Here is a 23458-nt window from a genome sequence, read left to right as displayed (position 1 = left end):
TATCGAAAGGCTGGGTGTGGACTTAATAAAGGTATTTGAACTGAAGGCTGGGACTATCTACCTGATCTACTACACAGCGACAATGTACAGTTTCCAATGTACATGGGAGAGAAAGTATCCGCCACTGCCGTTCGCATACCTACAGAGGCTATTAGAGAATTTATTTATATAACGCCACAGAAAATAATAGAATTAGTAGATTTCACGAATTGTATCACAGCTGGACGCATATTTTCTCCTCCAATAAACCGAAATAGCGGATCTTTCACGAAATATATCACAACTACACGCATATTCTCAATGATCTCCTTACGTATATGACTTAATCCCATCCAAGGATGATTCTTTTCTAGCCACGTCTTAAGGATTTCTTTAGCTTCAGTTGAGGGATTCTTGGCGAGAGCTTAGCGGTGTCTATAGCATTTGTGTATTTTTGTGTAAACATTTAGATTACATAATGCGGTCTCCACATTTTCAGCAGCATGGAGCTGATACAAAAAACCCTTTTTTTCTTATTTTTATTTTTGTTTTTTTTTCGAGCTTTTTGACAAAGAAAACAAGTATTACTAAGCGAGTTCGAATTATGTTGACAGAAAATGTAGGTATCAGCTGGTCTTACTTGTCGACCTTATAATTGGGCAATGGCAGTGATCAAAGATAGTGGTGTTGTATAGATTACCAACCACCCAGTTCAATTGAATGATTCACTGAAAAGAGCCATGCAACTAGATCAGTTGAAATTATCCTTTTTATAGGGTGTTTATACTATTGATGTTCCATCCATCGGCTAGATCGAGTAGACACGCCCTTAGGTGGATATATATGCCGCTAAGCTGTTGTTTGTTTACTTATACATACACAAACAAAAGAGAATACAAAAAGCCAAAAATATTGTATCAATAAAGCAAAAAATCCCGATTATTCTCTATGCAGGGTGAGATGAAAAATCTGGCACCAACTTCAGACTGATGTCATTTCTAAGGCACTCGTCCGACAGCTCTTAAAATTATTCCAGTGACAGCTCATTATATTGCTTACAACCGTACAAAAGCATTTTGGTGAGACTCTTCCAAAAAAAAAGTTATTCGTGATGAAATTCAAGCACGATAGTGTGATTTCTTTATATTTGGCTGGAGAAACAGAAGTGGCTATCGTTAGAGCACTCCAGCATTTAAATGTGAATAAATCTTTTGTGTCTCTTACCATCGCTCGTTACCGTGATACTGGTAGCGTAGCCCGACGTCACTTCCTTGAAGGAAGAAAACAGAAAACATCAGCAGAAATGGTTCGAAAAGTAAAGAAGCGTCTTGATCGAAACACGCGTCGCAGTGGCCGGAAATTGCTCGTGATCTGAACATATCGCAGTATTCCATTCGGCAAATATTGAAAAATGAACTCGGAGTAAAGTCATTGAAATTCCAAAAAGTGCAAAAGCTTACACCGGAATGAAAAGAAAAATAGACTCAAAAGAGCCAAAGAGATGCTTCGCTTGACCGAAAGTGGTGAAGTGCCGAATTTAATTTTCTCCGATGAGAAAACATTCTTTGTCCAGCAGTTTGTGAACAAACAGAATGATCGTGTTTACTTGCCAAAGAGGTCAGTTGAAAATGCCAAGCGCCGGCCATGGTAATGGTGTGCGCCGCCATAACAGCCGATGGTCGCTCTTCGCTCGTATTAATCGACCGTGGCATCAGACTAAATGCCGAATATTATCGCGAAAATATTCTGGAGGGTGTATTTAAGCCTTGGACACCATCGCACTTAGCATGCGCCACGTAAGAACGGTTACAAAATGAGTTTCCTCCCTTAACTTCCAGGGCACAATGGCCACGAAAATCTCCGGATACCAATCCGTTGGACTATTGTGTCTGGAGTATTTTGAAAAGCAATTTTGACACTAAACAAGTAAAAAACATTAAGTTCGGACGGGCCAAACTTTACCTTAGGGTAAAGGAAACATCAGAGCCCATTATGACCCACATATAACAATTTTTAGAAATATTCATGGGAAAAAGTGCCAAAAATCATCAAAGTCCCGAAATCGGGAGGTACCTTTATATAGGGGCTATACCAAATCGTGGGCTTGAACATGCAATGTTTCGCCAAAGGAGCTAGAACCCATTATGACCTACAAATACCAATTTTCAGACAAATCTGTGAAAAAATGTGGCAAAAATCATCAAAATACTGAATACTGAACCCATAATTACAATGATTCGCCACACGAACTGGGACCCATTATTACCTACAACTACCAATTTTCAGAAAAATTCGTGAAAAAATGTGTCAAAAATCATCAAAATACCGAATATCGGGAGGTACCTTTATATGGGGGCTATATCATATAAATGACCTATATATGCAATGTCTCGCCACACGAACTGGGATCCGTTATGACCTACAATATACCAATTTTAAGACAAATCCGTAAAAAAATGTGGCATAAATCATGAAAATACCGAATATCGGGAGGTACCGTAATATGTGGACTATACCAAAACGTGGACCGATATATCTCATTTTCAATACCAACCAATAAAAATTGCTCTGCTAAATTTTGGGGCTCTACGTCAAATAATGTGGGCTGTATCGTGATTTCAACAGACGGACATCGTTAAATCGTCTTAGAATTTTATGCTGATTATGAATATATATACATTATGGGGTCTACGACGAATATTTAAGGATGTTACAAACGGAATGACAAAGTTAATATACCCTCTTTTCCAAGGTGGAGGGTATAAAAATACCAAAGTGTCGATCAACTCAAGCAAGTGCTTCGCCGGGAATGGGCCAAAATACCGCAGAGAAACATTCGGGCAGCGTGTGACGGTTTCATTGGCCGTTGGAAGGTCATAATTCGTGCCAAAGTTGACCAATTCGAACAAATCGAAACTTATTCTAAAATTTGAAGCTATTTCCAAATTGTTTTGCTTTCATTCAATAAAATTTAAAAAAAAGGTAAAAGTTTGACTTTAATGTAGTATTTGGATTATATGTTTAAAAATTGTCATTTAAAATGAAGGGGGTATCAAAAGTTCAGCCCAGCTTAACTTAACTGCTTTTTTACTGGTTGAAAAGTTAAGGGTAAATGCGCAAATAAACTTTGTTGGAGTATGGACTAGGTCAAGATTCTAGTTTCATTCTTTCAGAATAGGCTTCGATGATCCATCCAATCGTCATTAACTCACAAGCTTAATCTCTTATACACATTTAATCAAATATTCTAACTTCAAACAATGCGCACACTCGCTCACTCACAACATCGTTTGTGAATTACCACTTGTGTAGAAGTTTAATCACTTCCTCATCGCATTGAATCACAATGTCGACATCCATAAATAATTCAATTTTAATTAGAGTCAGTCATTTTTGGAAAATATTTCGAATTTATTTTTCATTCAAAATTGGAAAAAAAAAAGCCGAATCGAATTGAGAACTGTCACCACAGCTTGTGTGTATGTAATAAACAATGTGAAATAATCATCACACGACAGTAAGAATGAACGTAGCAGCCAACAGCCAGCAACAACATCTGAAATCTTCTCCGAAAAACAAGTTTCCCCTCAAATACGTTCGTACGTATTAATCACATTGAGAAGAACAACAAAAAAACCCCAACTGCAACAACATTCACATGGACATTAAGTGCAATTAATTGTCAAGTGGAAAACGTTAACAAAAATTTCGAAAAATTGTAAAGGTCATTGCCAAAACGGTGATGCACAACAGCAGCAGCAGCAGCGACTGGCAGCCAGTCAGCCCACCAGGCAGGCAGGCAGGTAAACACGACTCCACAACTGCAACTGTTGCCTCTGCTGTTGTCGATGTTGAATAACAAAGCCTCGTGTTATTGAACCTCAAGAAGGAAAGTGCAAAATGTATGCATATGGATGTTCTGCTGCTGCTCCTCCTCTCCTCCTCCACCTTCTTCTCTTTTCGATGATCATGAAATCGAATTACAATAAAAGCATGTCGTTGGTTTTGAAAAAAATGCACAAAAATCTCCAACTTAGAGTGTCAAGATGGTGTCTTAAGGTCTGTATAAATTAATAAAATTGTTTGTTTTATTACCCTTTTTTTAATTTATTTTTGGCGATGATATAACACCTTTTTTCATTAAATTAATAATTAGTTTGTAATTTGTGTGTTTAAATATAGATATTTTGATGAGATTTTGAAGTGGAAGATTATATCAAAATCGGTTGTAATTTTTCCAAACACGTGGCGCGTAAATTGAAAATCCTTTTAATACCTTGCTATACTGACTTCACCTTGACATTTCTGACCTCCTAGACCACGAACCTGCAATTGCTTCACTATATTATATCGAAGTTCTTTGGCTTAGTCAATATTAGTCCTCTGGCTTAGTCCATATTACCTTTATTATACCCTCAGCCATATTTGCCATATAAGAGGGTACATTTTATTTGATACGGCCAAAAAGGGCGTCATCGAAATAACGGTTTTAGACCTTTGGACCAAATCCGTTTTAGGAAATTTAGAGTCGATCTTGCGATTTCCGTCCGTGCGTCTATCTGTCTGGCTGGTGGGCACGATAACTTTCGAAGGGAGTATCCGTTTTGGTCCAAACTTGGTACATCGTAATATTTTTTATCAAACTTAGATCCAATAATTATTCGCACCTTCTACACGAGTAATAATACAATTATCTTTATTTTACCATGCCCAAATATGTTATTCGAAAAGAAAGACTTTGAAATGTATTTATAAATGTTCCAATAAATATTACTCCTTGGGTGCGAAAATGGAAAGAATAAATTTACAATTAAGTTATCCTATGCAAACAGTAGATTTTTTTCTTGCACTGATACTTCTTTTATTTACAAGAATGGTTTTTAATTGCAATTTTTATTTCTTTTCAAGTTCACGACTCTCTTTCTCTCTATTATGGGATTGTTGTTATTCTTGCTCTATTCATATTTATGCCAATGACTACGCCGTAGTCACTACGGTATTGTTAACCAAAACTAAAGAGAGTAACAAAGGGGAAATAATAACAAGGAACAGTGTTTATGTGGCGTATGTTCAGTGATGCTGCTGTAGCGTTTCTAACATAAACACATTAAATAAGTGTCTTAGAATATTAGTATTTTTGTTTCTTCGTGGATAGAAATCTTTCGAACAGAAGATGTTTAATATGAATATAATATAAAGGGCCCTTATATTAAAAGTGAGTCATAGAATTAAAAACTAATCTGAAAATAAAAAAGTGTTCTACGCAAATATGGAAAATATGGCATGAACTCCACAAAAAAATAAAATATGGCGATATCTTTTTATAAGGGCTATACCAAAAGCTGATCTCTCTGCTGGCTGGTGCGCACGATAACTTTCGAACGGAGCATCCGTTTTGGTCCAAACTTGGTACATCGTAATATTTTTATCAATCTTAGATCGAGTTCGGAGATGGGAAATATCGGTCCACTTCTTCCTGCACATTCCCCACAATAGGTTGAAATGGAAGAGAAAAGATTATTCCATTTGGCTCCAACTTTGCTAATTCTAATATTTACATTAGTGCTAGGTCCGGAACGAAAATGCACACTACTGGTCTACTCCATCAAGTACCTCCCCCACAAATGATCAAAATTTGGAATAATTATAACTCTTATAAAATGTGATGTAAAATTCCAATTGTCTTCGAATTACACACATCACAATATTTTTATTAACCCAAGGTCTGGTGTGAAGATGGAATATATCGATCCACTCCTTCTGGTACCTCCCCCACAAAGGGCCAAAATTTTGAATAACCAAAACGATCATAAAATAAGCGTCCGGATATCTTCAAATTTCACACATCCCATTATTTCTATTAACATAAGATATACTGTGAAGATGGAATAAATCGGTCCACTCCTTCTGGTACCTCCACCACAAAGGGTCAAAATTTTGAATATCCATGAAACTCATAAAACGCAAAATTAACATTCTATTCCATTTAAACTTGGCGTATCTCAATATTTCTATCAACACCAAATCTGTTATAAAGATGGTTGGGATCAGATCATTCCTTCTGGTACCTCCCCCCACAAAGGGTCGACATTTTGAAAAACCTAAACGATCATAAAGTTAGAAATAAGCATTCGGTTATCTTCAAGTTACACACATCCCATTATTTCTATTAACACAAGATCTGCTGTGAAGATGAGATATATCGGTCCAATCCTTCTGGTACCTCCCCCACAAAAGGGTCAAAATTTTGAATATCCATGAAGCTCATAAAACGCGAAATTAATATCCGATTCCAGTGAGATTTGGCACATATCAATATTTCTATCACAAGAAGACCTGTTATAAAGAAGATAGGGATCGGATCATTCCTTCTGGTACCTTCCCCACAATGGGTCAATGTTTTGAATAACAAAAACGATTATAAAATCCGAAATAAGCATCCGATTCTCTTTATATTGAACAACTCCCATTATTTCTATTAACACAAGATCTGCTGTGAAGATGAGATATATCGGTCCATTCCTTCTGGTGCCTCCCCCACAAAGGGTCAAAATTGTGAATACCCATAAAGCTCATAAAAAGCTCTTCTGGAACCTGCTCCACAAAAAAAAGAAAAAAATAATGCAAAAGAAAAGGAGAATTAGACGTTCTCTTCAAATGTCACCCAAATCTGCTGTGAAGATGATATAAATCTGTGAATCCCTTCTGGAACCGCCCCCACAAACGATCACAATTTTCAATACTTTTATGTGTTAAACTTGCGAAAGAAGTCAGCGATTCTGTGCAACTTGCTATATCTAAATATTTCTCTCAGCAAGAAACCTGAAATGAATATGGAATTTATGATTTCGCATAAAATTGTTCGATTTTCTTGTAATTTTGCCCATACCAATATTTTTGTCTGTATTAGGTGAAGTATGAAAATGGAATACTTCGGTCTACTATATATGGTAACTCATGCACATTTTAACATTTTCAAAAAATTATCACATATCTCATATAAAGTTCAGGAATCAGTCGATATAGTCCAAGCCTGACACGTCACAATATTTATGTCATATTTATTTAGGTCTGACAATATTGGTCCATTCCTTCAGAACCTACTTCATAGAGGGTCAACAGTTTGAAAAATCATAACAGAAGCCAAAGAATTTTTAAATAATTGAACATTGGCTGAGGGTAGGCATCTGTCGGCAAAACCGACCGAAACTTTTTAACTTGTTTTTATATATATTTTTTGTAGCTCAGTGTATGAAATTCAAAATACGTATCCTACAAGAATGTACGTCAACGTCTAAATATCTACGTGTTCACCTGCACGTTCCACCCCAAAATGTCTGCAAAGACATGCAGACATGTCATTAAAGATCCAATGAAACGATTTTAAATGTTCTCCTTAAATCAAATTCAAATCAGAATTATTTGATGATGGTGTTATCCAATGGTTATGTTCATCTTCCAGCAATTAAGAATACCGAACACCACAAAAAACAATTTGCATTGGAAACATAAATGGACTTTTTTGTATGGAAGACACGTTGACAAATAAAATTATATGGAGACAATAAACATCCCACACACGATTCTCGTCATCTTTTATTTTTTGTTGGTTGGTGGCAAAGGCTCAGTTTGAGTCGACAGCTTTGGAATCGATAAGTTTGAGATAAATAATTCACCAATTGAACAAAATTCATGAATGAAATGTGTTTTGTCATTAATTGAAATAGTCAAGAATTCGAGTGAAACGTGCTCCATAATTTGTTTGATGCATGATGTTGTGCCCATTTCTATTCATATTTATGCTAGTGACTACGCCGTAGTCACTACGGTATTGCTAACCAAAAGTAAAGAGAATAACAAAGGGGGAATAATAACATGGAACAGTGTTTATGTGGCGTATGTTCAGTGATGCTGCTAGAGCGTTTCTCACATAAACACATTAAATAACTGTTATAGAATATTAGTGTTTTGTTTCTTCGTGGATAAAAATCTTTCGAACAGAAGATGTTTAATATAAGTATAATACACAGGACCCTCATATTAAAAATGAGTCATAAAATTATAAACTAATCTGTAAATAAACCAGTAAAGAAAGTCTTAGTCGGGCGGGGCCAACTAACAATTAAAAGTTTTTATGGGATTATAATTATAAAGTTCAAAGGTCTATGCCGAAGCATTTGTATTTTTAAATTCGGACTTGTATTGCCCATTTGGTGCACAATTGATTTGAAATCGGATAAAAATATATATGGGAGCTATATCTAAATCCGAACCGATTTCGATAAAATTTGGCAAAGATATTTCTGAGCTGTGTTCGATATATTTCCCTGAATATCGTTGTTACGGAGTGCATGTTACGGCTGTGGGTAACAAATCGGATGAACAATATATATGGGAGCTATAGCTATATCTGAACCGATCTTCACCAAATTTGACGTACTATCTTTTAGACTCAATTCGGTCGTAAGTGTCAAATTTCATCTCATTTGGACAAATATTAGACGTTTGGTGCACAATCAAAACTAAATCGGACGAAGTTATATATGGAGGCAATATCCAAATCTGAACCGATCTCGATAAAATTTAGCAAAGGTATTTCTGAGCTGTATTTGATATATTTCCCCAAATATTGTTGTTACAGAGTGCATATTACGGCTGCAGAGGACAAAAATAACAAATCGGATGAACAATATATATGGGAGCTATAGCTATATCTGAACCAATTTCGAATTTGGCATACTTATTTTCAGGCCTAATTTGGTTGTATATGCAAAATTTCATACTATTCGGGCTGATATTACACGTTTGGTGCACAATAAAAGGCAAATCGGACGAAGATATATATGGGAGCTATAACTAAATTATGACCGATTATCTCCAATTTCAATAGGGTTCGTCCTTGGGCCAAACAAATGATTTATGCAAAATTTCATCTGGATCGGGCAATAAATGCGAACTGTACTTTGTTTACAAAAATACATGGACGGACGGACAGGCATAAATCGACTCAGAATGTGATTCTATGCAGATCATCAAAAGGAACTATGGGTCTATCTCGTTTCCTTTTGCCTGTTACAAACAAATGCACAAAGACATAATACCCTGACCACCTTGTGGTGTAGGGTATAAAAAGTGTTCTACGCACAACCCATTTGAAGCCAAATCGATTGGAAAATATGGCATGAACTCTAGAAAAAATAGAATAAGGCGATATCTTTTTATAAGGGCTATACCAAAAGCTGGATTTTTTGTAAATGGCGTTTCTACATAATATTTTTTGAAAGACTATCAGATCAATAATCGAGGAAGAATAATCCTGGAGTGCATTTACATTTTACATTTCACCATAGTATGGAGGGTATATTACGTTTGTCATTCCGTTTGTAACACCTCGAAATACGCATAAAATTATTAGCATTACATTCTATGTCGATTCTATGTCTGACCGTCTGTGAAAGTCACTCTAGCTTTCGAACGAATTGAAGTAGATTGATAAAATGTTGCTCTAATGTATGTTATGTCTGCAGGACTTTTGGTATTGAAAATGGGCCATGTAGATCCACGTATTTTATGTCTGCAGGACTTTTGGTATTGAAAATGGGCCATGTAGGTCCACGTTTTGGTATTGCCCCCATATAACGGTACCTCCCGATATTCGTTATTTTGCTGATTTTAGCAACATTATTCGCCGGAATAGTTTCAAATTTGGTATTTGAAGTTCGTAATGGATACTACAGCCTAAGATAGAAAATTGTCTGTGCAGGTCCACGTCTTCGTATTGCCCCCATATAACGGTACCTCCCAATATTCGGTATTTTGATTTTATCAACATTATAATATTTGAATATTGTAATGGCTTATGACAAATGTTACCTACGCAGGTTCATGTCATCGTATAGACTCTAATATAATAGCTGCATTCGGTATTTTTAAGATTTTAACAGAATTTTTAACGGATTTTTTTGTTTTTTAAAAATTGCCAAATTCGTTCCAAATGGTGGAGGGAATTCAAAGTTCGGCCCGGCCGAACTTACAGCTTTATTACTTCTTTTTAATTTTATTGAATGAAAATGTCGGAAATAGCATCAAATTTTAGAATAAGTTAGATTTGTTTGAATTGGTCACCTTTGGCACAAATTGTGGACTTAAAACGGCTAATGAAACCGTCATAGGCTGCCCGAATGTTGCTCTGCTGTATTTTGGCCCATTCCCGGCGAAGCGCTTGCTTGAGGAGATCGACACTTTGGAATTTTTTAGTGCCAACCTTGCTTTCAAGTACTCCAGATACAATAATCCAACGGATTGGTATTCGGAGATTTTGGTGGACATTTTGCGTTGAAAATGAAGCGAGGAACCTCATTTTGTAACCATTCTTGGGTGGCGCGTATTGAGTGCGATGGCGCTGAGTTCTGTTGGAAATGTCCAACGTCTGTGGCAAAAATGCTTGGCTGCCCAAGGCTTTAATACACCCTCCAGAATATTTTCGCGACAATATTCGACATTTATTCTGATGCCACGGTCGATTAATACGAGCAGAGAGCAGCCATCGGCTGTTAATGGCTCTTCACGCAATCACTATGACCGGCGCTTGAATTCTGGTGGCCGACCGAAGGTGCAAATTTTCAGCTGACCTCTTTGGCAAGTAAACACGATCATTTTGTTTGTTTACAAACAGCTGGACAACGAATGTTTTCTCATCGGAGGTAACCAAATTCGGCAGTTCACCACTTTCGGCCAAGCGAAGCAACTCTTTAGCTTTTTTGAGACCATTTTTATTCCGTTGCGGTGTAAGTTCTTGCACTTTTTGGAATTTCAATGACTTTACCCCGAGCTCATTTTTCAATATTTGCCGAATTTTTCGGCCACTGCGACGCGGGCTTCGAACAAGTCGCTTCTTTACTTTTTGAATCATTTTGCTGATGTTGCGGTTTTCTTCCGTCCACTTCCTTAACGTCGATCGTGCTACGCTACCAGTATCACGATAACAAGCGATTTATTCACATTTAAATGCTGGACTGCTCTAACAATAGCCACTTGTGGTTTTCCAGCCAACTATAAGAAAATCACACTATCACGCTTGAATTCGAGAATAACTTTTTTCTGGAAAATTCTTACCAAAATGCTTTTGTACGCTTGTAAACAATATAATGAGCAGTCACTGGAATAATTTTAAGAGCTGTCGGACGAGTGGCTTAGAAATGACAGCAGTCTGAAGTTGGTTGCAGTTATTTCATCTCACCCTGTAGAGGGATCAGAAAAACTTAGACTTTGATAGAAAGGTGCACAAAAAGTATTTCAGGAGTTTTGTACCAAAAGTACTTAAAGGTACTAAATATTTTACCATTTGTCCCATTCAATCCATATATCCGCGATTTTGTCTGCAATAAAATTAATGGCAATAAAAATTTCGAAAATTTCGTTCAAAAAAGGCACGGTAATAAATTTACTGAATACCGTGCCATTAACATTAATGGACCGAGAAAAGTTTATACTACAAGGGTACACAAATGTGCTTTAAGGTACGAAATACAGTACCATGAACTCAAACCAAGCGAAAAACCAGAAGAAAATATGTTTACAACCTTCTTCAGCTTTTAAGTGCATGGTAGCTATCCTACAATTATTCTATTCATATAAGAGTTTATCTACTTCTTCCACATTCAAAACGTCCCCTACAGTACATCTAGGTATGGAGTTTCCAGTTTTTCAAAATATTCCACAACTTTTTATTTTTATTTCATTTTAATTACCAATTTCCAAACACTCAAAATATATATTCTTTGAGTGCACTTAGAGTCATGGCCATGCGGAAATCCTTAGAATTCGGCTAACAGGTCAATATGAGCAGATCATTAGAAGTAGAAATATAATCGCACAAATAAATCTCATTAAGAGTCGCAGAACAATAAATCCGCAATCAAGAAACAAAGTATTTATTGGAAGTGAATTCAATACCGATTTCATTGAAATGTTATTATAAACAGTTACAAATACAATTAATTTCCGGTTAACAATACACATTGTGATTACTTCTCGTACAACAAAAACAACAACAACAACAGCGAAAACAATTCAATTTATGCCACAAAATACGCTTCTATACTTTGCGAAAAAAAACCGCTTAATTGCGTGCTTGAGTACGGTTCTCCGATTTGTTTTTTTTTTTTTTTTTTTTGCGAAAAATAATACCCTTTTTTATTCCAACGATTATTAGTTTTATTTTTGCTGCTTTTGTTGTTGGTGCTACAGCTATTTTTGCGGTTGCTGTTTTTATTTCTCATTCGAATAAAATATAAATCAAAATTATTGCCAATTCATTATTCAAACCGAGAGGCACAGACACTTAATAACCACACACACACACACGCACACACTCGCGCTGAAACACTCCGGTTTTAGAAATGAAAAAAGTGCGTAACCTTAAGAAAGGCAAAAAATATCAGCGGAACGGCACTTCAATTCAAGTACCTGTCCCTCTCTATAGCCATCTGTTTGTCTGTCCATATGTACCGGAATGAAATGCATGACACGAAACAACAAAAACCTGCAAAATATTATTTATGGGCAACTGGTTGTCGTTGCTATGCAGGAGGGTATTAAGTCAGATTGGGGAATATTGTAAATTTATTTATTCGTTAAAATATTTAGATTAGGAGTCCTTCGAATGGACTTTTATAGAAGAATTTCAAGTCTTCTATAGATAGAGTTTTCCCATACTTAGTAAGCCTTTATGAGGTATTCTATAGGTAGAAGATCGTTAGGAATCTGGTCTTCTATTTCCTTTTTTTTTCAAAGACAGGACCTGTACTCGAGACCTAAAAACGTACTCCTGTCGAGAGAACAGAATGTTGTCTTTCCTGGCACCTGTTAAGACCCCTTGGGGGGAAATTATTAAAGGATTCTATTTGGGGAATACTGAATGATCTTCTGGAGCAGATCTTAATAAATACTGAATATTTTTTCCCAAATATCGGCTGTGAGGACAAAAATAACAATTAAACAAATAACAATTGTATGTGCTATATAGAGCTAGAACCCATTATGAACAATAATTACCAATTTTTGAACAAAAATGTGGTGAAAATCATGAAAATACCCATGATTTTCCACCGGAGCTAGAACCCATTATGACCTACAAATGCCAATTTTTTGAATATTCCATGGAAAAATGAAGCAAACATCATCAAAATACCCAATATCGGGAGGTACCGTTATATGGCGGCTATACCAAAAACGTGGACCGATATATATTATTTTCAATACAAACCACCCTAGACACAATACACATTGTTCTGCCAAATTTTGAAGCTCTGCGGACATCGTTAAATCGACTTAGAATTTTATGCTGATCATGAACATATACAGGGTGAGATGAGAAAACTGCAACCAACTTTAGACTGCTGTCATTTCTAAGTCACTCGTCCGATAGCTGTTAAAATTATTCCAGTGACAGCTCATTATGTTGTTTACAAGCGTACAAAAGCATTTTGGTGAGAATTGTCCAGAAAAAAAGTTATTCGTGATGGAATTCAAGCGCGATAGTGTGATTTCTTTATATTTGGCTGGAAAACCACAAGTGACTATCGTTAGAGCACTCCAGCATTTAAATGTGAATAAATCTCTTGTGTCTCGTACCATCGCTCGTTACCGTGATACTGGTAGCGTAGCCCGACTTCAAGGAAGTGGACGGAAGAAAACAGCAACATCAGCAGAAATGGTTCGAAAATAAAGAAGCAAATTGATCGAAACCCGCGTCGCAGTGGCCGAAAAATGACTCGGAAAATATTGAAGAACAAGCTCGGGATAAAGTCATTGATATTCCAAAATGTTCAAGAACTTACAGTGTTGAACTACCGAATTTGGTTTTCTCCGATGAGAAAACATTCGTTGTCCAGCAGTTTATAAACAAACAAAATGATCGTGTTTACTTGCCAAAGAGGTCAGCTGAAAATGTGCACCTTCGGTTGGTCACCAGAACTCAAGCGCCGGGCATGGTGATGGTGTTGGCCGCTCTCCGCTCGCATTAATCGACTGTGGCATTAGAAAAAATATTATCGTGAAAATATTCTGGAGGGTGTATTAAAGCCTTAGGCACGCAATCATTTAGGCCGCAGACCTTGGACATTGCAACGTGACTCATGCACCAACGCACTCAGCACGCGCCACCCAAGAATGGTTTCATAATGAGGTTCCTCGCTTCATTTCCAGTGCACAACGGCCACCGAAATCTCCGGATACCAATCCGTTGGACTATTGTGTATTTTGGAAAGCAAAAAGTCAATCACCTCAATCAAGCACTTCGCCAGGAATGGGCCAAAATACAGCAGATCAACATTCGGGCAGCGTGTGACGGTTTCATTGAAGACCATAATTCGTGCCAAAAGTTACCAATTCGAACAAACCTAAACATATTCCAAAATTATATGCTGTTTCCGACATTTTTTGCTTTAATTCAATAAAATTTAAAAAAATGTAAAAATTATGACGTTTGACTTTGTTGCAGTTTTTTATCTCACCCTGTATATCAGACCTCATACTCTGTACCACAGTGTGGTGTAGGGTATAAATAGATTTACTCATGACCGGATTTATATATACAATATTCAAATACGAAACTAGAAACTGCTGGTGAATAATGTCGCAAAAACGCCAAAATACACAATATATGGGGAGGTATCGTTAAATGGGAGATATACGAAGACGTGGACCTGCATAAGAATTTTTGTATCATAGGCCATTACAATATTCAAATACGAAATTTGAAACAATTCTGGTCAATAAGGTCGCTGAAATCATCAAAATGCCGTATATAGGGTTGAACCCATATAAAGGGGCTATATTAGGATGTAGTATTCACTACGAACATCAAATACCAAATTTGAAACAATTTCGATGAATAATGTCTCTAAAATCAACAAAGTACCAAAAATCGGGAGGTACAGTTATAATGCGGCTTTACGAAGACGTGGACCTGCACAGACAAAATTTGAAACAATCCCGATGATTATTGCCGCAAGAATCATCAAAATACCAAATATCGGGAGATACCGTTATATGGGGGCTATATTAAAACTATATGATCCATTTTCAATACCAAAAGTCCTGCAGGCATAATATACATTTGAGTAAAATTTTATCAATCTGCTTCAATTCGTTCGGAAGCTAGAGTGATTTCCACAGACAGACGGACAGATGGGCGGACATCTCCTAAATCGACATAAAAGTTTATGCTGATCAAGAATATGTGTACTTTGTGGGGTCTAAAATGTATATTTCGAGGTGTTACAAACAGAATGACATACTTATTATACCCTACAAACTATGGTGGAGGGTATAAAATTATGGCATTTGTCTTTTTTTATCTCACCCTGTACATGTACCGGTACCGTTATTTTGGTCCTGAATTTTGCCCGAATTGATTTTATTAGCTTTGTTTCCATGCGTGAAAAATGATCAACTTTTGCAATCTTTTTGCTTTACAATTTTTACTCCAACCATATTCCCGGTCACATGTCACGGAAATATGGTTTCCCGGAACAGCAATTATTTCACAATTTCCCTCGAATCCATTTCTAGACCACACTTTTTTCGTGCTTTTCAACTAATGGAGTTACGACATTTCATTCTATTATCCACGAAATACCCACACTATTTTATAGATATACTACTTAAAACAAAAAAGTTTTGCAATGAGTTTAAATATTTTTAATGAAATGTGGGTTCTAAGCACGGCATCAAGATATCAAATATAAAATACAATAAACGTAGGTATTTGGGATTCCCAGAAGTATTGTTAATATGTATTTACCAAAAATTAAATAATAATTTACAAAAAGTACAAATGACCTTCAAGTTAAAATAAATAAAAAAAACTACACAAGCTATGTATTTTCAAAATTAAATGCAACACACGCATACAGCATGATCAAATAAAAACAACAAAAATTAGTCACCTTTGTAATCTGACAGCACAAAAAAAAACAGCTTGAATGTAAGTCATGTTTTGTCAGTCAGTCATCTAATCAATTCCCAATTAGAAATTGTCAAATTTCTGCTCTCTCTCTCCCTCATGCCACTTGACAAAAATCTCTAATCTATCTGGTACTATGTACGTGTGAATCTGTGCCAATTAGATTTATTTTTGTCGTGAATTTGTTTATAAAAATAAACAATTTTCAATGTTGAACTACCAAGCGATAGATAGTATATAACTACATACATACAAACAAATGTTTATATGTACCTAGTTTGTAAACTAACCGGCTAGCAACAAATAATACAGATGATGCACTGATAGTCTTCATTGAAGACTCTTCAATGAGACCACCCGTCCACATGTTCAATCATCCATCCCGTGCTCTCCCATTCAATTTTATTTTCATCTTTCCTTCATTGTTTTATATTTTTTGTTTAATCGTATGGTTGTTGTTGTGCGTCTGCTTACTGCTCACAAATGTACACATCTCTCGATCTTTCTTTGCTCCCAACCCTGACCTTAGCCAATATAGCATGCATAGAGGCTATGCGCGTTGATGAGGTAGTCGGTATTATTATTTTTATTTAATGCCTATTGGATCTCAATCTCAAATTCTCTTTATGAGAGATGTAAGAGACAATTAAAAGTGTTGATCATTTTTCTCTTTACAAATACTTTTGTTTATTTCTGTCCCAACACTACCCACTACCAGATGGCGCTGCAAATTTAACGGGTGATTCATGTAAACAGAGGAAGTTAAACTGTTTTATTTGAATCACGCTGTTATAAATGGAAATTCTAAATAATTTCATTGCAAAGAAGAGGGAAAATAACAATTGTAGTTGAAAAAAAAAATATGATTAAAAAGCAAGTTTAGTGCAACTTAAGCGGAAGTCGAAGAAAAATAAAATATTTCGTACCTATATTTGGAAATCTAATGTTCATAAATATGCATATAAGTATTTGGAGCTGTATTTTACTAAGGAAATTCTCCACTAGTAAGATATAGCTCAAAATGCTTACATGCATATTAATTTCCAAAATAAAAAAAATCATATTCTTTTTTATATTTGTATTTGAGTTATATTTTAATTTGAAGTATGGATGTGATCGTCTAAAGGAGTAATCTGGCCATAAAGTATGAAAAATTAACTTTTATTTAAAACAAGATAAAAAGTATCAATTGGTTCTGCCGACTTACTAATACCCTCAGCCATTGTTCGATTATTTAAATATATTTTGACTTCTGTTATGATTATTCAAACTTTTGACCCTCTATGGGCAAATATTGTCTACTTCGTATCGGACCTAAATAAATACGATATAAATATTAACTTTACTTGACACATGTGATAATTTTTTGAAAATGTTAACATGTGCGTGAGGTACCAGGTATAGTCGATCAAACTATTCCATTTTCATGCTTCATCGAATACATATAAAAATGTTTGTATTGGCAAAGTTACAAGAAAATCAAAAATTTATATCCAATTTATGTGAAATCAAAAATTCCATATTCATCTCAGGTTTCTGAGTTGTTGATCCGCAAGTTAAAACAGATAAAATTACTGAAAATTGTGACTTTTTGTGGGAAAGGTACCAGAAGGGGTCCGCAGATATATATCATCTTCACAAACGGATCTTGTGTTTGCCAAAATGTTTGTATGTGTGAAATTTGAGGATAGTTGGATGCTTATTTCAATTTCTTTGAGAGTTTTGTTTTTAAATCTTGAACACTATATGGTCCGATCCGAGAAGGAATGGTCCGATCTCTACAATCTTTATAACAAATCTTGTGTTGATGGAAATATGGAGATGTACCAAGTCTAGAATGGAATTGAATGTTAATTTAGCTTTTTCTGAGCTTCATGGATATTCAAAATGTTGAACCTTTGTGGAGGAGGTACCGGAAGGAGTTGACCGATATATCCCATTTTCACAATAGATCTTGTGTAAGTAGAAATAATGGGATGTGTGAAATATAAATAGAACCTGATGCTTATTTCGCGTTTTATGACCTTCATGGATATTTAAAATTTTGACCCTTTATAGGGGTGGTACCAGAAGGAATGGTACCATCTCTACCGTTTTTATAACTGTGTTGATTGAAATATTCAGGTGAATCTAAATGAATTCGGATGTTAATTCCGCGTTTTATGAGCATAATGGATATTCAAAATTTCGACCTTTTTATGAGGGAGGTACCAGAAGGAGTGGACCGATATATTCCATCTTAGCACCAGACCTTGGGCTTATAAAAGTATTATTCAAAACTTTGACCATTTGTGGGGGAAGCACTTGATGGAATGGACCGATGTAAATTTTCCGACCGATTTTAAATTTTCGCGCCGGACCGAGAACTGAGGCAAATATAAGGATTTGCAAAGTTGGAGAAAATCGGCAGAAAATATATATTATTTTTTAAATTTCGACCTTTTGTAAGGGTAGGTACCAGAAGGAGTGGACCGATATATTCTATCTCAGCACCATACCTTGGGTTAATAAAAATATTGTGATATGTGTAATTTGAAGATAACCGGACAGTTACATCACATTTTATAAGAGTTGTTATTATTCAATATTTTGACCTTTGTGGGGGGGGGGGGGGGGGGGGGGGGGGATGTACTTGATGGAGTGGACCGATATTCTCCATTTTCGCACCTGACCTAGCACTAACGCAGATATTAGGATTTGCAAAATTGGATCAAAATCGGATTATCGTTTCTCTTTCTCTGCAGAAAATATATTTTTTTGGAAAATTTCGACCTTTTGTGGGGTAGTTACCAGAAGGAGTAGACCGATGTTTTCCATCTTAACACCAGACCTTGGGTTAATAAAAATATTGGGATGTGTGAAATTTGAAGATAATTGGACATTTTATAAGAGTTGTAATTATTCAAAATTTTGAACCTTTGTGGGGGAGGTACTTGATGGAGTGGACCGATTTTGTCCATTTACGCAGCTGACCTGACAGAAAATATTTTTTTTTTTTGGAAATTTCGACCTTTTGTGGAGGAGGTACCAGAAGGAGTGGGCCGATATTGCTCATCTCCGAACTCTATCTAAGTTTGACAAAAATAGTACAAAGTTTGGACCAAATCGGCTGCTTCCCTCGAGAGTTATCGTGCGCACCAGCCAGACAGACGGACATCACTAGATCGACTCCAAATGTCCTGAAACGGATTTTGTCCAAAGAGACCTAAATTTTGACCTAGACTTGGCACGTTTTGACCGTATCAAATGATATATACCCTCTCTAGCCATATGGCTGAGGGTATAAAAATAAAGATTCAGATAATTCGATTTCGGTCAAAATAATCTATTTGAAACAATTTGATTTTTTTTAAATCTCCCTCATGTTTGACTACAACCAGGCGCCATGCCACATTTTCCTTTTTACAATATCGCGACAATTCAATATTGAAATAAATACCTCAAATTTTTCCATACAAATACCATCTTCATTGTAGACACACTTTTTAGGATATTAAGGATATTGTCGCGTCAATACAATTTCAATTTTCCATATTTTTCCTCTTTTGGGAAAGTTCACGTGTATTTTCCTCGGAATTCGTTACGTATCATTTCATAAGTTCAAGAACTTCCCCGCGCACGCATTCCGCAACGATGGCGCCAACAAACAACACGGCTAATTATTATAAATGATGACATAAAATGACACCTAAACGGTCGGCCCGGCATTACAACTAAACATTTACATTTACAACAACATTTCCATGTCTGCGGTCCCCTTTGTCAGAGCTGCTGGAAAAAGAGAGCGACAGCACCCTCCATTCGTTTAATGTGTGTAGGTTTTTCTTGTTGTTGTTATTGTATCGGAGGCCAAAAGATGAAAGCAATTTGTGTCATACACAAATCCCATGATCATAAAGATATTATTTACCAACAACAACAACAATGTTTTGATTAATAAAGTAATTTGAGTTTAATCTGCAATTTAAGCAACAGCAAAATGTTCTAGTTTTGTAGTCGATTTTCACAAGGGGGAGGAAGGTTGGTTGCTTGAATTCGTAGAAGAAAATTGTTTCAGATTTATATTTGAAAATATTTTATATTGCATCAAAATTAATTTATGACTTTCTGCACCACATCCATCTCACTCAGTTGAGTTTGCCACTGACTGGAGGAGTCTCTTTCACCATGCCAAGTTGTTCTTATGTTGTGTTCGTCATTTATCCAGCACGAAAAACTATCTTGTGTTCTCCTTCTTTTTAGAGGATGTTTGACGGCAGTGCAAAGACATTGGAATGCTTCTCCTGCTAGACCAACTAATCGTTGTCTCTTAGGCGAGCAGTGTGTCTTCATAATTTTGGAGAAAAGGAATGCATTTTGGCGTGACAGAAACAATATTACGGCGGTAAGTAAAACCAGCATTATTTAATTATTCACTGATTTATCAACTCCAAAACGAGACTACTGAAACTAGAATCTAAAATTGTTGTATCTGGGTAACGTTTAGCGCAAAGAGATTTGATTTGAGAGGATTTTTGGGAAAAAGCAAAGGTACGGAATGCAGTGCAACTGGTATTTAGAGATAAAAAACTAGGAGTTTATATTTCCTTAGAAAGGTACTAAAAATCTCACCATATTTAACCTTTTGGATCGATCGGGAGTGGCTAAATCCCCCTTTATGGCTACAGGGGAATATACAGGGTGAGATGAAAAAACTGCAACCAACTTAAGACTGCTGTCTTTTCAAAGCCACTCGTCCAACAGCTGTTAAAATTATTCCAGTGACAGCTCATTACATTATTTAAAATCGTACAAAAGCATTTTGGTGAGAATGTTCCAGAAAAAAAGTTTTTCTCAGAAAAGAGCAGAAGGTCTTCTCATAGAAGACCAGAAGAAGGGTTTCTCATAGATGGAATTCAAGCGTGATAGTGTGATTTCTTTATATTTGGCTGTAAAACCACAAGTGGCTATCGTTAGAGCACTCCAGCATTTCAATGTGAGTAAATATTTTATGTTTCGTATCATCGCTCGTTACCGTGATACTGGTGAGCTCGGGGTAAAGTCATTGAAATTCCAAAAAGTGTAAGAACTTACACCGCAACTGAAAGAAAATAGACTCAAAAGAGCTAAAGAATTGGTTCGCTTGGCCGAAAGTGGTGAACTGCCGAATTTGGTTTTCTCTCTCTCCGATGAGAAAACATTCGTTGTCCAGCAGTTTCTAAACAAACAAAATGAACGTGTTTACTTGCCAAAGAGGTCAGCTGAAAATATGCACCTTCGGTTGGCCACCAGAACTCAAGCGCCGACCATGGTGATGGTGTGGGCCTCCATAAAAGCCGAAGGTCGCTCTCCGCTCGTATTAATCGACCGTGGCATCAAAATAAATGCCGAATATTATCGCAAAAATATTCTGGATGGTGTATTAAAGCCTTGGCCACGCAAACATTTTGACCGCAGACCTTGGACATTCCAACAGGACTCAGCACCATTGCACTTAGCACGCGCCACCCAAGAATGGTTACAAAATGAGGTTACTCGCTTCATTTTCAGCGCACAACGGCCACTATTGTGTCTGGAGTATTTTGAAAAGCAAGGTTGGCACTAAAAAATACCAAAGCGCTTCGTCGGGAATGGACCAAAATACCGCAGAGCAACATTCGAGCAGCGTGTGACGGTTTCATTGGCCGTTTGAAGTTTGAAGGCCTTAATTCGTGCCAAAGGTGACCAACTCGAACAAATCTAAACTTATTCTAAAATTTGATGCTATTTCCGATATTTTTATACCCTCCACCTTGGAAAGGAGGGTATATTAACTTTGTCATTCCGTTTGTAACATCCTTAAATATTCGTCGTAGACCCCATAAAGTATATATATTCATAATCAGCATAAAATTCTAAGTCGATTTAACGATGTCCGTCTGTCTGTCTGTCTGTCTGTTGAAATCACGATACAGCCCACATTATTTGACGTAGAGCGCCAAAATTTAGCAGAGCAATTGGTATTGTGTCTAGGATGGTTGGTATTGAAAATGAGATATATCGGTCCACGTTCTGGTATAGTCCCCATATAACGGTACCTCCCGATATTCGGTATTTTGATGATTTATGCCACATTATTTAACGGATTTGTCTGAAAATTGGTATTTGTAGGTCATAACGGGTCCCTGTACGTGTGGCGAAACATTGTATGTATAGGTTCACGTTTTGGTATAGTCCCCATATAACGGTACCTCCCAATATTCGGTATTTTGATGATTTTTGACTGATTTTTTCACGAATTTCATTGAAAATTTGGTAGTTGTAGATCATAATGGGTCCCAGTTCGTGTGGCGAGTCATTGTAATTATAGGTCCACGTTTTGGTATAGCCCCCATATAACGGTACCTCCCGATATTCGGTAATTTGATGATTTTTGCCACATTTTTTTCACGTATTTGTCTGAAAATTGGTATTTGAAGGTCATAATGGGTTCTAGCTCCGTTGGCGGAACCTTGCATGTGTAGGTCCACGATTTGGTAGAGCCCCCATATAACGGTACCTCCCGATATTCGGCATTTTAATGGTTTTTGCCACATTTCTTCTAATGTTTCCATTACCCTAAGGTGGAGGGTATTAAAAGTTTGGCCCGGCCGAACTTAATGTTTTTTTACTTGTTTACTTTCAATCAATAAAATCTAAAAAAAATTTAAACATTATGGCGTTTGACTTTGTTGCAGTTTTTTTTTATCTCACTCTGTATATCGTTTAATATTGCCAAAACATGTCTCATCCAGACAACAGGTTTAGACCCTAGAACCAAATCCGTTTCAGACCATTTGGAGTCGAACTAGGGGTGTCCGGCCGTCCGCCCGCACAATAACTATCGAAGGAAATGTTCGATTTGTTCAAAACTTATCCAATCTTTTGCAAACTATGCTAATCCTAATATTTTTATCAGTACTAGGTAAGGTGCGGAAATGGACAGTATCGGCACACTCCATCAAGTACCTCCCCCACAAAAGGTCAACGTTTTAACTAATTATAACGCTTATAAAAAGTAACACAAGAGTCAAATTATCTTCAATATTCATACCTATCACATTTCTATTTAAGCAAGATCTGGTTTTTAGATGTCAGATATCAACAATTTGAATAACCAAAACCCTTATAAAATGGAAAATACGCTTCCAATTCTTTTCAAATTTCTTACAGACCAATATTTTTATTAACACAAGATGAACGGATATAATGGACCACTACCTTCCCCACAAAATATACAAATTTAGAATAACCATGAAGCTCATAAAACGCGAAATTAGCATCCGATCACTTTCAAACTCGGCACATCTCAATATTTTCAATAACACACTGTGAAAATGGAATATATCGAACCCCTCCTACTCTACGAATCAAAATTTTAAGTAATTATGACTCTCATAAAATCCGAAATAACATCCGGTTCTCTTCAAATTTCACGCATACGAATAGTTCAGGAGAAACCAGATGATATGTATGCCATCCAGAAACCGGATAATTTGGTCAATGAATTTT

At 36.3% G+C, this 23458-nt stretch overlaps 1 long non-coding RNA gene across 1 annotated transcript; it reads left to right on the top strand.

The window, feature by feature from the left end:
• The first annotated feature begins 3357 nt into the window (after positions 1-3357).
• On the top strand, positions 3358-23215 carry LOC109612252 (uncharacterized). Its single transcript, XR_002194421.2, has 3 exons — positions 3358-4038; positions 20192-20333; positions 23120-23215. It is a non-coding gene; the product is annotated as an uncharacterized LOC109612252 (long non-coding RNA).
• Positions 23216-23458: the final 243 nt, after the last annotated feature.

Source organism: Musca domestica, unplaced genomic scaffold (assembly GCF_030504385.1).
Source record: "Musca domestica strain aabys unplaced genomic scaffold, Musca_domestica.polishedcontigs.V.1.1 48, whole genome shotgun sequence".
In the NCBI taxonomy this organism is placed as follows: domain Eukaryota; kingdom Metazoa; phylum Arthropoda; class Insecta; order Diptera; family Muscidae; genus Musca; species Musca domestica.
Note: the sequence above shows the minus strand (reverse complement) of the source record. Positions and strands in the feature narration are given on the sequence as shown.